The 16,222-nt window shown below is 45.4% G+C and overlaps 1 pseudogene; it reads right to left on the reverse strand.

The window, feature by feature from the left end:
* Window positions 1-634: 634 nt before the first annotated feature.
* LOC720650 (uncharacterized) lies at window positions 635-14,919 on the reverse strand (annotated as a pseudogene).
* Window positions 14,920-16,222: the final 1,303 nt, after the last annotated feature.

Below are 16,222 nucleotides of genomic sequence, written 5' to 3' on the forward strand. Positions count from 1 at the left end.
ACAGAGAGAATGAGACAGAAGGAGGAAGGGAGGGAGAGGAGAAAAAGAGAGGGCACTCTTCCCACTATCCTTCCAAAATCAGGGTTTCCTCGCCACCCCTTCCTCAAGGCCTAGGTGCCAAAGAGGTCACTGAAGGAAGCAGAGTCTCCTCTTCCTCAGCAGGCCTGAAGGTTCCTGGGCTATGCCCGCTGGTCTTCCTAAGCCAGAAGCTATGACCCTGAGCCATTGGGCTTCCCAGCCCAGCTTCCTCTTGTCCAGAACGAGAGGACAAACAGGAGTTAGAGGGTCTGAGAAGTCCTGTTCCAGCAACACCGCCCTGCCCTAAGAAGGCACAGGCTGACCACTGACAACTGTTTAAATCCAGCGCCCATGTCCGGTTGGGATATTCTGACCCACTCAGGGCTGCCCCATAAGCCAGCGCGTGTCCGGATCCCAGCGCACCGAGAACTCGAAACCTGTCAAGCTGCCCATTCGGGATTAAGTTCAAAGGCAGAGGACAAAGGACACGGATAAAGCGTCCAATACAAGAATTACCCATTTCAGACGCACAAGACGAAGAGCACAGGCGGTGTCAGGACATGTTAGGATGCGTCCCCAACTCCGCCGTCTTCATCCCCACAAAGCCACGGAACACCTATGCCCCGGAGCCCAGCTGCTCCTGCAGCCCCTGGAGGAATCTGTACATTTCCCGCCGAGGACCCTGCCGCTGGGCACTCGGGGAGGCTGGCCTGGGGGAGGCCCGCAGGGATCTTCGGATCCCGCGCCCGTGTCCCTGGGGCCGCTGCCTGGGAGGGCGCACGAGGTAGCCCAGGCGAGGTGACCCACAGGAAATCTGGTGACGTCGGACGGCCCAGGCCCCAGAGTGCTGTGTGTGCTGGGGGTGGAGGGTGGTCTGCGAGAGGAGCCGTCGGCGTTCCAGGGAAGGCACCCGGTCGGTCAGGGGTACTCGCCGGGGCTGGGGGGTGCGCTCCACTTCCCCGAGCGCCCCCCAGGGAGACCCAGGGCACAGGGGCAGCCCCGCGCTGGGATCCCGAGCCGGAGCGGCGGGGCAGGGCCCTCCCCAGGAGGCCGGCACCCGGGGCCCTTTGTCCTACGACAGCGTCCCGGCCGCGCCGCGCACCCCTATGGGCCGAGTCCCCGCGCACACTCACTCACCCACGGTGAACAGCGTGTAAAGTCCTGCAGGCGGTAGGCAGGCGGCTCCGGCGACCGCGCCTCGGGGCTGGGGCAGAGCGCGGGCGCCTAGTCGGGGGTCTCCTCCGCCACCGCCGCCTGGGCCAGCCCGGGCGCCTCCATGGGGACGCACTCAGGTTCATGGCACCGAGCCGGGCCGGAGGGCTCGGGGAGCCGGGCTTCTGGGGACGCAGCCTAGGAGGGCGGCGCGGCGGCATCAACTGAGGCTCCCTATGCGCGCCATGCGGCTTGTGGAGGCCAGGACTCGGCCCACGCGGCCCGGAGCCCCCAAGACGCCGAAGCGCCTTCCGTTACGCCCGCGGCCCGGCGCGGCTGACGGCGCGGCGGGGACAATGGCGGTGCGGCGCTCAGGGCACGAGCAGCAACGGCCCCACGTGGGAGCAGCCGCACGCCTCGGGGGGCGGGCACCGAGCGCCAGCTGGCGGCGGGGAAGGCGGAGGCCGCGGCCCGGGCTTGTAGAGCGAGGCAGGGGCCCTGCGCATTCCCAGTCTCGCGCCCGCTGCCTCCTCCAGCTCGGTAGCCGCGGGCGCGTTGAAAAGGCGAGCGGAAGCCGCCTGGGAGAGGCCTAGGGGCTGGGGGCGTCGCCTTCGCACCCGCTCCGCCCCTGCCGCGACCCAGCCCAGGAGCCGGAGACCTGGGCGTGCCCCGCCATCGTGGGCAGGCGCGGCGCTGGGGAGGTGCTCACGCCCCCTCCGCGCCCGAGGCGCCCCTCGGGTGGTACCCAGGACGACCTCTGACCGCGACCGAGCGCCCCGACCCTCTTAGGCGCAGAGGCGCACAGGTCCACACCCGGCTACTCAGGAGGGAGAAAACATTTTACAACCTATTCTCTCTTGTCTTTGAAGCCTGCTAACTAAAAGCTTCATCTGCATGGTAAAACTTTGGTCTCCACCACCTCTTATCACAACCCAGACATTCCTTTCTGTTATCCCAGATCTTTAGATAAACTCAACCAATTGTCAACCAGAAAATGTTTAAATTCACCCACAGCCTGGAACCCCCCCTTCACCCACATCCCTCCCCCCTGCCCCCGGCCCGGCGCACCACTTCTACTTGTCTCTTTTCTGGACCAAACCAATGTATTTCTCAAATGTATTTGATTGCTGTCTCATGCCTCCCTAAAATGTATAAAACCAAGCTGCACCCCAACCACCTTGGACACATGTTCTCAGGACCTCATGAGGGCTGTGTCATGGGCCATGGTCACTCGTATTTGGCTCAGAATAAATTTCTTCAAATATTTTACAGAGTTTGACTCTTTTTGTTAACACCTTTTCTTAGACAGCTACTACAATATGTTCTTCAGAAAAAGGATGGCGCAAACTGAGAACAAGTAAGACGTGGATGCAGAAAATTAGGAGATCCAGTGGAGGAGAGAAGTGCAGTTGGTGGCCAGGGTGACAGCCATTCACCAGGTTCTGTAGGCAAACAGTTCATGTTGGAGATGGGGTTCAAAAGATGCTAGGGGGAGCCATCCAGGAAGAAAGAGCAGGAATGAATGGACAAAAAGTGTGCGAGTTAGAAAAACTGATGAATTGAGGGGCACATGGCAGGCCTTTTGGAGCACTGGGATAAAATAATTTCAGGCACTAAGTAATTTGTATATAAAAAGAAGGCAGCCCAGTGCAGTGGCTAATGCCTGTAATCTCAGCAACTCCAGAGGCTGAGTTGGGAGGATCACTTGAGCTCAGCAGTTTGAGGCTGCAGTGAGCTATAATTGCACCACTGCATTCCAGCCTTCTAGCTTGGGTGACAGACCCTGTATCAAAAAAAAAAAAAAAAAAATCACTAACTCCAGGAAAAAGGAAAGAAAGAAGACATAATCATTATAGTCACTGGTTCATCTTTGAATATCATTGCAATTGTCATGCGCGTCCGTTGAAGAGACCACCAAACAGGCTTCGTGTGAGCAACATGGCTGCTTATTTCACCTGGGCGCAGGCGGGCTGAGTCGGAAAAGAGTCAGCGAAGGGAAATAAGGGTGGGGCCGTTTTATAGGATTTGGGTAGGTAAAGGAAAACTACAGTCAAAGGGGGGTTGTTCTCTGGCGGCAGGAGTGGGGGGTTACAAGGTGCTCAGTAGGGGGGCTTTTTGAGCCAGGATGAGCCAGGAAGAGGAATTTCACAAGATAATATCATCGCTTAAGGCAAGGACCGGCCATTTTCACTTCTTTTGTGGTGGAATGTCATCAGTTAAGGCAGGCAGGGCATTTGCACTTCTTTTGTGATTCTTCAGTTACTTCAGGCCATCTGGGCGTATAAGTGCAAGTCACAGGGGAAGCGATGGCTTGGCTTGGGCTCAGAGGCCTGACAGCAATGGTCATTATAATGGAAACACTGATGATTTCTTAAACCAAATATTGTGACCTAAATGTTTAAGGAATGTGGTAGGAGGGAAAGGACATTTGTGATTGGATGGAAAGGCAGGCAGGAGAGTGTCACAGTCTGAGGGGTTCTACTTTCCTGCAGCCCCCCAAAAACCCAATGCACTGAGAACAGCAGATGTTGCAGCAAAGAGGGAGGTTAGTAATTGCAGGGACAGCTAATTGAGGAGAATAGGAGAGCTTTCTCAAATCTGTCTCCCTGAAAAGTTGGAAACTATGGTTTTTCAAGGTACTTTTGTGGGCAGAAGGCTGGGGAACTGCAACAATTGATTGGCTAGGGATGAAATGTCAGGGGTGTCTAAAACTGTCTTTGTGCAGGTGAGTTAGCTCCCAGGAGAGGGTATCTCAGGACCAGGTGGCATCTCTTGGTCTGCCAAAATGCTAAATCTGAAAAATATTTCAAAGACCATTGTTTAGGCTTTACAATAGTAATGTTATCTACAGGAGTAGTTTGGGAAGTTATACATCTTGTGATCACTGGTTACATGACTCTGGTGCAGTGGAAAACTTACAGGAAAACACACTAAGTGATGGCAGGTCATTGATTATGCCTATTCTTTAGCAAAGTTCAAGACCCTACAGTAATTCTAACCTTGTTTTCTGAATGTGGCTTTAATCTGCAGTCAAGGAGTGGGGTCAGTTTCCTTGCCTCAAAGTTTAACTCTCTCTGTCTCTCTCTCTCTCTCTCTCTCTCTCTCTCTCTCTCTCTCTCTGTGTATATAAATATATACACATTTATTTATTTATTTATTATTATTTTTTGAGACATGATCTTGCTCTGTTGTCCAGGTTGGAGTGCAGTGGTGTGATCTCGGTTCACTGCAGCCTCAACTTCCTGGGCTCAAGTGATCCTCTCACCTCAGCCTCCTGAGTAGCTGGGACTACAGGTACACACCACCATGCCTGGCTAATTTTTGTAAATTTTTTGTTGAGAAGGGGTTTCACTATGTTCCTGAGGCTGGTCTCCAACTCCTGGGCTCAAGCAATCCTCTCCTACCTCGGTCTCCCAAGGTGCTGGGTGGCACCACACCTGGCTTCAAAGTTTAACTATAAACTAACTTCCTTACACAGTTATCTTGGCTGCCACACTAGAATAAGCAAAAACAAAACAAAACAATGTAGCATGTGAGGTTTGAAGGAAAATAGAGTCAGTCACGTTAGATTTCTCACATTTCTTTTTTTTTTTTTTAGATGGAGTTTTGCTATTGTTGCCCAGACTGGAGTGCAATGGCGTGATCTCAGCTCATTGCAACCTCCGCCTCCTGGGTTTAAGTGATACTCCTGCCTCAGCCTCCCGAGTAGCTGGGATTACAGGCACCTGCCACCATGCCCGGCTAATTATTTTTTTCTTTTTTTTTTAATAGAGACAGGGTTGCACCATGTTGGCCAGCTGGTTTTGAACTCTGACCTCAAGTGATCTGCCCGCCTCAGCCTCCCAAAGTGCTAGGATTACAGGCGTGAGCCACCGCGCCTGGCCAAGATTTCTCACATTTCTTATAATTCTGCAATCTCAGTGTCAAGACCAAATCCTCAATAACCATAAGACATAAAATTGACAAATCTTGAAACTGTAGTATAAGAATATTACATAGGACCATGACTGGAAATATGAAAACAAACATTTAAAGGATTGAAATTGAATAGAGGCTGGGAATGGGACATTTTGATACAAGGAGGTTTTTTTTAAGTACTAACTTCTTCATATTTCCTTTACAATAATCTGCTGAAACTTTAAGAACATTTGGAAAAGAAGGTGTCACAGATGTTCCCTTCCAGGCAGACACATCTTCCCTTCTTTGGTTTTACTCCTCTTCTCTGGAGAGCTCATGGCAGAGCTTGGCACCATATGTATACTCATGGGGCACTGATGGCAGTGGACATTTGAGTGAGGCAGTTTTTGTTTTTTGCTTTTGGAGGGTGATTGTGAAGATAAAATGAAATAACCCACAAAGCAATGCCCATAATTCACAAGGTGCATAAACAGGGTGTCAGGAAATATTAGCTCAGTGGAGATTCTACATTCATCTTTTCCCTGAGAATGATAATGAGGAATGTCTAGTACTAAACTCAGAAAGAATCAAAACACAGGTGTATCTACCTATTCTTAGATACAGCAGAAGGGTGTTAATTTTTCTCTGTCCTGGAACAGAAGCAGATGCAGAGATGCAAGTGTTAGAAACTGCATGGTAAAATAAATACTCCATGCACTTGGAGTGGCCACATTGAGCAAATAAAAATTGTAATCAATTTAAATTTCAGATAAATAACACATTTTTAAAAGTTTTGAATTTTTATTCTATTTATTCTACTTTTTCATTTTTATTTTTTGAGACAGGGTCTCACTCTGTTGCCCAGGCTGGAGTACGGTGGGTGTGATCACAGCTCACTGCAGCCTCTACCTCTTCGGGTTCAGACGATCCCCACACCTCAGCCTCCTGAGTAGTTGGACTACAGGTGTGCACCATTTCACTCAGCTAATTTTTGTATTTTTGTAAAGACAGGGTTTCACCATGTTGCCTAGGCTGGTCTTGTACTCCTGGGATCAACAATCCCCCAACCTCAGCCTCCCAAAGTCCTAGGATTCCAGGTGTGAGCCACTGCACTTGGCCAAGTAACACATTTTAAAGTATCAGTATGCCCCATGTCATACTGGGGGCATATGGATACTAAAAAATTATTCAGTATTTATCTGAAATTCACATTTAATTGGTATTGTGTCTTTTATCTGGAAACCTTATAGATTGCTGAATTCGCAGCTGTCATGTCACTGTTTGTGGCTTAATGAAGGAATTCATTTGCCATTTACAAAAATTCGCTACCCAGAAGGAGAAAGGGGATGCTGTTTGGAAGAACATGATGTCACTGCCAATGCTGAATTAACTTGGCGGTCTGAAATACATAATCTGTGAGTGTCAGTGTCTGGTTTTTTTGTTTGGTTTTTTTTTGTTTTTTGTTTTTTTTTTTGAGACAGAGTCTTGCTCAGTCATCCAGGCTGGAATGCAGTGGCACAATCTCTGTTCACTGCAACCTCTGCCTCCCGGGTTCAAGCGATCCTCCTGTCTCAGCCTCCCAAGTAGCTTGGACCACAGGTGTGCACCACCATGCCCAGATAAATTTTGTATGTTTAGTAGAGATGGGGTTTCACCATGTTGGCCAGACTGAGCCTTCAGAGGGAGTGTGTCTCAGCCCGCACATTGATTTCAGACTTCTGGTCTCTAGAAATGTGAGAACACACATTTATTGAGACCCATTCAGCATCTCGATTTATGGTACTTTGTTAAAACAGACCTAGGAAAATAATACTCCCAATCAGAAGGACAGAACAAACAAGTGAATTTTCAACACAACACAAAATTGGAGGTATGTACCTTCTTTAGCAGTAATTGTATATTAACTTGCTCTTCCAAAGTAGTGGTTTGGAGAATGGATAAGCCCAAGTGTCAAGGATGAAAATAATGGTCAATTGAACTTTAAATGGAATATAAACCAATTTCTGCCTGTCAATATAAAGAGTAATTATTTACTCTTCATGTTGATTTAATATTTGCTTTTATAAAATGAAAAAACATAGGTACACTCACGACTAGGGGCCCTAATCAATGATCATTTATCATGAGCATCTGATTTTCAACACATTATGAATCACATGGTGGTATAGTCAATGCGGCTCACAATAGTGGCTTTGAATCTGCATTGCCCCTGGCCATATGACCTCCAACATGTATTTTGAGGTTGGGGGAACAGGAAGAATATTTTTTACGGATTTTGTGTTTGATCCAATATGGCTGTTTTTGAAAGGGCTATGTGACCCTCTGTGGAAATAAAGTTGATTTATAGCTGAACTGGACAAGCTCTATCTATCTCTTGGAAATGCTAGAGGTATGGTCTTTGACCCCTGGTCAGTGGGTTTTATGAGATGTTGCTTAAAGTCTCATACTGGGCTTGGTAATTGTAGAATAGAGTGGTTCCATGCTTTGCATGGTGGGATAAGATTTCTTTCTCTAAATTTTTAATTTTAATTTTTAATCTTTGCAGATACATAGTAGGTGTATATATTTATGGGGTACATGAGTTGTTTTTGTTTTGTTTTTTGGTTTTTTTTTGAAACAGAGTCTGGCTCCGTCACCCAGGCTGGAGTGCAATAATGTGGCCTTAGCTCACTACAACCACTGACTCCTGGGTTCCAGCGATTCTCCTACCGCCTCCTGAGTAGCCGGGACTACAGGTGTGCACCATCATGCCAGGCTAATTCTTGTATTTTTAGTAGAAATGAGGTTTCGCCATGTTGGCCAGGCTGGTCTCGAACTCCTGGCCTCAAGTGATCCGCTGGCTTTGGCCTCCCAAAGTGCTGGAATTACATGCGTGGGTCACCGTGCGCAGCCTTACATGAGATGTTTCGATACAGGCATGCAATGTGAAAGAAGCACATCATGGGGAATGGGGTATCCATCCCCTGAAGCATTTATCCTTTGAGCTACAAACAATTCAGTGACATTCTTTAAGTTCTTTTAAAATGTACAATTAAGAAATCCCTTGGTCAGGCTGGGTGGCTCAGGTCTGTAATACCAGCACTTTGGGAGGCCAAGGCTAGCAGATCACCTGAGGTCAGGATATCAAGATCAGCCTGGCCAACATGGTGAAACTCCATCTCTACTAAAAATACAAAAAATTAGTCGGACGTTGTTGCATGCACCTGTTGTCCCAGCTACTCAGTAGGAGGCTGAGGCAGGAGAATTGCTTGAACCCAGGAGGCAGAGGTTACAGTGAGCCGAGATCATGCCACAGCACTACAGCCTGGGAAACTCCATCTCAAAAAAAAAAAAAAAGAAAGAAATCCTTTGAGGGTCAATTTCTTTACTTATGGCTTGCAACTGGCCTAACCACTTGTGAAGTCAGTATGGTTTCACCATTTGTCCAACAATCTGGAAAGGTCTGCTTTTGAGCCCTCCTGAAGAAGCCAAGATTCTGCATACAGATCTAGGTGGTTCAATTCATGCATCAATACGAACCCTGGGAGCTTGCACAAGGGTGTCTCTGTACCCCAATGCTGGCCTGCACACACACTTTTTCTCTCTCTTGCTGTGCTGTGTCCTTCAGTGTTAAATAAAAGCTCTACCACTTCATACCCACTAGGATGGCTACGATTCACAAAATCCAGAAAATAGCAGGTGTCAGCCAGGATGTAGAGAAATGGGAATCTCTGTGCACTGTTGGTGAAAACGCCCAATGGTGCAGCCCCTGTGCAAAACAGTGTGGTGGTTTCTCCAATAATTAAACACAGAGTTAGCATAGGATCCAGCAATTCTACTTCTGGGTATATACTCAAAAGAATTGAAAGCAGGGTCTCAAAGAGATACTTGTAAACCTATGTCCGTAACAGCATTATTCACTGTAGCCAGGAGGTGGGAGCAACCCAAGTATCTGTCAGCAGAGGAACGGATAAACGAAGTGTGGTCCATCCACACAGTGAGACACTGTTCAGCCTTAAAAAAGGAGGAAATTCTGACACATGCTACAACATAGATCAACCTTGAGGACATTATGCTAAGCAAAATAAGCCAGGCTCAAAAAGGCTAATACTCTATGAGTCCATTCATATGAGGTCCCTAGAGTCATCCAATACATAGAGACAGAAAGCAGAATGGTGGGTACTGGGCACTGGGGGAAAGGAACATGAGGAGTTAGTGTTTAATGGAGACAGAATTTCACTGAAGATATTTAAAAAGTTCCGGAGATAGGTGGTGGTGATGGTTGCATAACAGTGTGAATCCACTTAATGCCATTGAACCGTGCACTTAAAAATGGTGAAAATGGTGAGTTTTATATTATGTATATTTGACCAAGATAACAGACAGATAGGTAGATACACAGATGATAGATACATCATAGATGATAGATAGGTCATAGATAGGTGATGACGATACAAAAATACATAGATAAATGATAGGTGAGACAGATAGATGATAGATAGGTGATAGATGATAGGTAGATAGATAGATGACAGATGATAGATGGCTAGATGATAGGTAGGTAGATAGATACATAGATGGTAGATAGATGATAGATAAATAGAAAGATGATAGGTAGATGACAAGTAGATAGATGGATGATAGGTAGATTATACATAGATGATAGATAGATGGGTAGATAGATGATACATAGGTAGATAGATAGCCTCCAGGACAGTGGGAGAATAAATGTCTGTTGTTTAAGCCCCCTAGCCTATGGTATTCTGTTATAGCAGCTTGAAATGGACTAAGACACCTCATAAGAAGAGATGAGGACACAGACACACACAGAGAGACGACTGTGTAAGGACAAAGGGAGAACACCGAGTCTACAAGCCAAGGAGAGTGGCCTCAGGAGGAACTAGCCCTGCCCACACCTTGATCTCAGACTTCCAACCTCCAGGATTGTAAGGAAATACATTTCTGTTGTTTAAGCCCCTCAGTCTATGGTTCTTTGTTATGGCAACTCTAGCAAATGCATATACCTTCTCCATCCCCTCTCCTCTGATAAATACCAATATCTCAAGAGAACTGGGAGGCAGCTGTTGAAGAGAGCTGAGCCACAATGTTGAAAGTTACTGGGTCCCTGATTCAGGACTTGAAAGAGCATCACCAGCCAACCAGGAACACACACTTTGGGCTTAACACCAGCTATTTGTTAAACAAAACAAAACAAAACAAAAACTGAGATTTGGTGTTCATTCATCAGTTTAAGCAGCTTAGCATGGCCCTAACTAACAAAGCGTGTTTTACATAACAGGTACTTTGCCCACAGTCAAGTGCATCAAGATCAAATGATGATGTGCTACACCTTTGCTGTACATTTCTTATCAACACACTCTTTCCTTGTGTCCTCTGAGAGTCAACTTCACTGCAGGGCTGCTGCTACCAGCTGCTGTGGTCATAGCCTTGATGCTCTTGTCTAATAAATGAGGGTTCCCATTAAACTAGACTCCGGCTGTCTTTGACTTCCAGAATTGCTTTAGGAGAGTCTCTGTGGTCATTAATAAGGTGAGACCTTTTGGTTCCCAATGCAAAGAGGGAAGATAATTTATTTTCTACAGCATTTTTTCCCATAAAGCTCTATATTCCATTACATTTTAAAGGGCATTTCAACAAATGATGTATGAAATGGAGAGCAAAATCTGTATGGTTCTGCAATAAAGGGCATGCATAACTAGAGAACAACTCTGAAATGATGTGGAAAAACAACAATCTACTTTTCTTTAAAAAAATTAAAGGCTTATGCTTCACATAAATTCATGTCGATTTTCCAGGCATTATGTGGTTATAATGTCTGAGGCATTGCATGGATTTACTGGTACCTAAAGTGTAGATTTATTCCTTTTTTTGGTTTTATTTTATTTTATTTTTTTGAGATGGAGTCTCGCTTTGAGGCCCAGGCTGGAGTGCAGTGGCGAGATCTCGGCTCACTGCAAACTCCGCCTCCCAGGTTCATGCCATTCTCCTGCCTCAGCCTCCCCAGTAGCTGGGACTACAGGCGCCCGCCAATACACCCGGCTAATTTTTTGTATTTTTAGTAGAGATGGGGTTTCACCGTGTCAGCCAGGATGGTCTCGATCTCCTGACCTCATGATCCGCCCGCCTCAGCCTCCCAGAGTGCTGGAATTACAGGCGTGAACCACCGCGCCCGGCCGGATTTATTCTTAAGAAGGATGTAGCTCTACAATCTAGTCCAGTGAAAAGTCGGGCACTCACAAAGTTATGCAAGACAGGTTATGATGTGGGCTTAAGAAAGGTGTTGAGAGCTATGAGTAGAGATATAGAAGAAAAAAAGTGTAATATTTTCAAGAAAGAGTAATTAGTTTTTTTTATTGCTTTTTTATTTTGATGTTTTAGTCTTGTTTTTTTTTGAGACAGAGTCCAGCTCTGTTGCCCAGGATGGAGTGTAGTGGTGTGAGCATAGCTCACTGCCATCTTGAACCCCCAGGCTCAAGTGATCCTCTCACCTCAGTTTCCTGAATAGCTAGGACCACAGGCATGCACCATCATGCCTGGCTAATTTTTAAATATTCTGTAGAAACTGGGTCTCCCTATGTTACCCAGGCTGGTCTCCAACTCCTCGGCTCAAGTGATCCTCCTGCCTTGGCTTCCCAAAATGTTGAGATTACAGGCATGAGCCACTGTGTTAGGCCAACACTGTGGGTTTTTTTGTTTGTTTGTTTTTGTTTTTTTTTTGAGACGGAGTCTCGCTCTGTCACCCAGGCTGGAGTAGTGCAGTGGCCAGATCTCAGCTCCACTGCAAGCTCTGCCTCCCGGGTTTATGCCATTCTCCTGCCTCAGCCTCCCGAGTAGCTGGGACCACAGACGCCCACCACCTCGCCCGGCTAGTTTTTTTGTATTTTTTAGTACAGGGTTTCACCGTGTTAGCCAGGATGGTCTCGATCTCCTGACCTCGTGATCCACCCGTCTCGGCCTCCGAAAGTGCTGGGATTACAGGCTTGAGCCACCGCACCCAGCCACCAACACTGTTTTTAATATATGACTTGTAAGGCAAGTTGGGGAGCATTCGTTCCTTATTAAGATGTACTGAGTTGAATAAAAGCCCCTCCAACCACCAACCCCCGAAAATATATGCCCAAGTACTAAGCTCCAGAATTTGTGAATGCACACTAATTTGGATAAAGAGTATTTGCATGTAATTAAGGTAAGATTATTGAGATTAGATCACTGTAAATTACCCAGGTGGCCTTTAAATCCAATGACCAGTGAGTGTCCTTCTAAGAGACAGAAGAGGAGACACAGACACAGAGGAAAAGGTCACGTGGAGACAGAGGCAGAGACTGTAGTGATGTGGCCACAAGCCCAGGGACACCTGGAGCCACCAGGAGCTGAAAGAGGCAGGAAGGATCCTCTGTTAGAGCCTCCAGGGGGAGCAAACCCCTGCCCACACCTTGATCTCAGATTCCTGGTCTCCAATACTGGAAAAAAATAAACATCTGTTACTTTAAGCCATCCAAATTGTTGTTATTTGCTACAGCATCCATAAGAATTAAAACCTATAGGTATGAATTTTATGTTGCTGTCAAAAGGCTTCTTCTAGGGTAAGTAGATATTTCACCTAGATAGCTGTAGCTTTTTCTCCTCTTCATTGGGATTGGAACTCAGTTGATGTCCTCCATCCTCCTATCTCAATATTGATTTTACTTACTCCTTAATCCTAACAATGAGCCTTTTTATATTGCTTAATTAAATATCAGTGTCTTTCTGGTCAACATGAGACCAAAAACCTTTTTACCTTGGGTCTGAGAAAGAGCAGTATTTCCCCTCGTCTTCCTCTTCCTCTTCTTCCTCCTCCTTCCTTCTTCTCCCTCTTTTTAGAGATGGAGTCTGTCTCTGTTGCCCAGGCTAGAGTGCAGTGGCATAATCCTAGCTCACTGCAACCTCAAACTCCTGGGCTCAAGTGATCTTCCAGCCTCAACCTGCTAAGTAAATGGGACCACACACGTGTGCCATTATGCCCTATTTTTTTTTTTTTTTTTTTTTTTTTACTTATTTGTAGAAATGAGGTCTCGCGATGTTGCCCAGGCTGGTCTCATACTTCTGGCCTCAAGTGTTCCTTCTCTTTGGCCTCCCAAAGCACTGGGATTACAGGTGTGAGCCACCATTCTTTGGCATGGTGGGGTATGCAGTAGGAGAGCAGCGGTGGTGGTAGTGTCTCCATACGGACTCTCACAAAAAGTGGTGTGGGCGGATATTGGATGCCTACTTATTTAGGGGCATCTAAATTCCTGTGCTAAATTAGAAAATAGTGGCAGCTCTTGAAAGGAGTGATGGCGTGAAGGAGAGATACCTGGACCAACCACCACACAACCCTTATAAATAATTGATACCCTTGGTTTTGATGCCACGTCCTCTTCCATAGTTGTTGGTTGAAATGACACGTGATTCCAGGTGAGCTTTTCCAGATAAATTGCCCTGGAACTTCAGACTTTGTCGGGTAAATCGATGTGGAATTTCAGAATGGGCTGGAATGTCTAAGATGGGCATGTCCAATATTCAGCTCAGTGTGGGGAAACTGGTGGTGGCCAGGGCCGGTTGCAAGCTGACTTGTAGGGGTGACAGTTCACCTGAGAAACAAAAAGACATGCAAGTCCTGGTTGATAAGGAGTGATTTCACAGACAAATAGTGACCGTGGAAGTCAATGTTGAAAAAACAAATAGATTCAGGGCATAAGGGTGCAGGTTTGTTACACGGATATATTGCCCAGTGGTGGGGATTGGCCTTCTCTCCCCCAAACAGTGAACATAATACCAGATAGGTAATTTCTCAACCCTCGTCCACTCCCACCTTCCCCCTTTTAAAGGTGTCCAGTGTCTGTTATTCCATTCTATAGGTCCATGTGTACCCATTTCTTTTAGCTCCCACTTATAAGTGAGAACATGTGGTATTTGATTTTCTGTTTCTAAGTTATCTCACTTCGGATATTGACCTGCAGCTCCATTTATGTTGCTGCAAAAGATATAGTTTCATTCTTTTTCATAGATGCATAGTACTCCTTGGTGTGTGTATACCACATTTTCTTCATCCAATGAACACTTAGATTCATTCCATGATTTTGCTATTGTGAATTGAGGTGCAATAAACATGTAAGTATAGGCATCTTTTTTGATAACTTATTTTCCTTTGCATAGATAATCATTAGTGGAGTTGCTGGGTCAAAGGAGTAGATCTACTTTTAGTTCTTTAGGAAATCTACATACTGTTTCCTACAGAGGTTGTACAATTTACTTCTTAGCAACAGTGTATAAGCGTTCCCTTCTCTCTGCACTCTTGCTATAACATTCATCTGTTGTTTTTGGAAGTCAATGTTTTTCTACAAGACCTTCATATTGGCAATAAATAAAAGTGATACCTTGGAAGAGAGGCTATTTCTGGACAGCCAGAGAGGGAAATGGGAATGGTCAGCAAACATACTGGGATTATAAGAGAGCTTTGTTATTTTGGTATGGCTTGAGTCCATAAATGGAGTAGCCTTTTAGTGGAACAAAATTTCCTCCATTATAATGGCAGTTGCCAGAGGCAATAACAGTGAAAGAGCCATTTAAAAAGTCAAAAACAGAGGAATCAGTTGACTAGAACCTTCAATGGCTTTGAGTCACTATGCCAGACAGCTCAATTATCTTATCTCTGCTGTGAAAAGCTGTCTTTTTCTTGTACTTACATCTCTTGAACAGAATCTCACATAAAACATGCCCTAATTACACAGTCCCTATTAGACACTACACCAGGGACTGCTTGGCTTTGATGGTGCCCAGATTCTCTGAAGTCTGCAGAAATCCACTGCCGGCAGAGGCATTTGGGTGGACCATGTTCCCAAGATTATCACTTTGTAAAATACGGCTCTTGGGAGAGCAAATTTGCATGTAGGATGTTCTGAGGAACCAGTGTCGTACTGCCATCCTAAGGCTCCCTTATGGCAATGCCCGAGTTATGTGTAATTACAGCAGCCATGGGTCTAGAGCTTAAGCCTCCTGCTTCCATGGAACCAATGCATTCAAAGGTTGTAAGGCACCTTTGAGATTTTCTAGGCTGGTGACCTGGTCCTATGTAGGAGAAAGATGAAGTCTAACAAAGCCAAGTGATTTTCAGCCACACAATGTGTACCTTGATCTGGGGTCAGGTTATTCAGCCTTCTACTACACCAAGTTTTAGAATACAGTTTTTATTAGGTGGGATTTAATTAATGTCACTGTTGTATAAAAGTAAAAATAAATATGTTACAGATGTAAAATATATAGATTATATATGTATCTATAAACATAAGAGAAATAGATGGACAGATGGATAGATAGACAGATGGATAACTAGAAGATAGAAAATTACACACATACATTCATAAATACATATATACATAGATAGATAGATGATTGACAGAGAGAACAATATAGGTAAACGTAGATAGATGATAGATGATAGAAAGATAGATAATAGGTAGATAGATGTTAGATGGAATAGATGACAGAGTAATGATAGGTAGATAGAATAGATAGATAATGAATAGATGATAGAAAGATAGATAGACAATAATAGGTAGGCAGATAGATGATAGGTGGAATAGATAGATGATGGATAGATGTATGGAATAGATGATAGATTATAGATGGAATGAACGGATAGATAGAATATAGTAATAGAATGCATCTACCTGAAAATACACGAGAGAAGAAAAAGAGATTGAGAGTTTTTCCACTCTATAACTTTGCGGCAAAGAAAATAGCATTAATGAAAAAGCAAAGAATGGGAAAATAAAAAATTTTTATTCAGAACCATCCTTCCAGCAAAAGAGAATGTAGGGCAAGCAAAATATTAAGCATTTTATACTCATTTGTGTAGGCTGTGGGAACTACTACGAAAAGGTGGATGTTGCATGTTTCAGTACTTTTGTTTGTTTGTTTTTGAGACAGACTCTCGCTCTGTTGCCCAGGTTGGAGTGCAATGGCGCCATCTCAGCTCACTGCAACCTCCGCCTCCTGGGTTCAAGCGATTCTCCTGTCTCAGCCTCCTGAGTAGCTGAGATTACAGGTGCACGCTGCCACGCCCAGCTAATTTTTTGTACTTCAGTTAAAGATGGGGTTTCACCGTGTTGCCCAGGCTAGTCTTGAACCCCTGAGC

This window comes from Macaca mulatta, chromosome X, assembly GCF_049350105.2.
Source record: "Macaca mulatta isolate MMU2019108-1 chromosome X, T2T-MMU8v2.0, whole genome shotgun sequence".
In the NCBI taxonomy this organism is placed as follows: Eukaryota; Metazoa; Chordata; class Mammalia; order Primates; family Cercopithecidae; genus Macaca; species Macaca mulatta.